The sequence below is a fragment of the Rhinopithecus bieti genome, unplaced genomic scaffold, assembly GCF_001698545.2.
Source record: "Rhinopithecus bieti isolate Rb0 unplaced genomic scaffold, ASM169854v2 scaffold_1599, whole genome shotgun sequence".
In the NCBI taxonomy this organism is placed as follows: Eukaryota; Metazoa; Chordata; class Mammalia; order Primates; family Cercopithecidae; genus Rhinopithecus; species Rhinopithecus bieti.
The window spans coordinates 217,337-218,533 of NW_016804139.1; the positions used below are offsets into that span (position 1 = coordinate 217,337).

A 1,197-nucleotide genomic window follows, 5' to 3' on the forward strand; every position below is an offset into this window, starting at 1 on the left:
AAAGAAAGAAAGAAAGAAAGAAAGAAAGAAAGAAAGAAAGAAAGAAAGAAAGAAAGAAAGAAAGAAAGAAAGAAAAAGAGAGAGAGAGAGAGAGAGAGAAAGAAAGATAAGACAGAGAAAGAAAGAAAGAAGTTGACTGAGACATGGCCCATTCCTTCCCTGGAACCAGCCTCTTCTTTCCAGCTCAAGGGTCAAGACTGTGTCCCCAGGAAGAAGCAAAGGCTGTGTTTTCCACACCCTTATCTAGAGGTGAGCCGGCAGAAGCTCCTCCCAGACCGCATCTATCAGACAGACTGCTTGGGTGAGGAACCAAGGGAGGAGACACCACCTGTCCCCACTAATGACAGAAGACCTGGCAGCCTGAAGCCCTAATATTGGCTCTGGCCCTTTAAGATCCCACCCCACTTAACTGTAACACCCCCCTTCTCCAGGAAATTGGCAAGGACCCTTGGGCTGTTGGCCTTAGCTCTTGGAGACAGCGGGACAGAGTTGGCAGGACTGCCTCCGCTGCTTTGAAAATATTTAACAATAGGTAACTTTGGCATTTCGAACAGGTCTTGGATCACAGGAGTTGTGGAGGCCCTGGGAGATGTGGAAAAGGCATGGTGAAAGGTTTTGTTTTGCCCAGAAGGAAAGCATGTGGATGTCTCAGTCAGCTCAGACTTCTACTCGGGCTGAGGAGGAAATCAGGAAGCGCTTCTGAGTGTTCACAGAACGCGGCCTCTACCTTGTAGCTGCCCACGCGGAATCGTTCAATCTCTCATCTGACATCACCTTCACAGAGTCAGTTTCATTCGCAAGGAAAACACTGACCAAAATAAATAAATAAATAAAACACACACACACAACAACAACAACAACCAGAAGTAACTTTCTTTTAAAGGGCTCCAAACCTCCTGCTACCAAAAACTAGAATTCCCTGTCTCTCTGGTTTCCTGTCCCCCCGACCCAAGCTTTGTTGTGGTTTTCACTTCTTCCAGCGACACTGAAGGCAGCCCCAGGAGTAATTTTCTTGCCTTAACCTCTGCAGACACAAGCTTCAGGCTCATATTTTGGCTCTGTGAAGTGCTTTTCACGCATCCTCTCATGCAAACCTCACAACAAGCTTGTGAGTTTGGGTCTCTAGTTTTTGCCCTGTGTTACAAATGAGGAAACGGAAGTGCAAAGGGCTTGAGCAACTCGCCACAAATCGTGATG

At 47.0% G+C, this 1,197-nt stretch overlaps 1 long non-coding RNA gene across 2 annotated transcripts in view; it reads left to right on the forward strand.

The window, feature by feature from the left end:
* The window catches only part of LOC108525925 (uncharacterized), a 19,582-nt gene extending 18,742 nt beyond the window's left edge, over positions 1-840 (forward strand). For both annotated transcript variants that reach the window (XR_001884370.1, XR_001884368.1), the window contains exon 3: positions 555-840. This is a non-coding gene — a long non-coding RNA (uncharacterized LOC108525925). The remainder of the gene's footprint in view (positions 1-554) is intronic.
* The last annotated feature ends 357 nt before the right edge of the window (positions 841-1,197 follow it).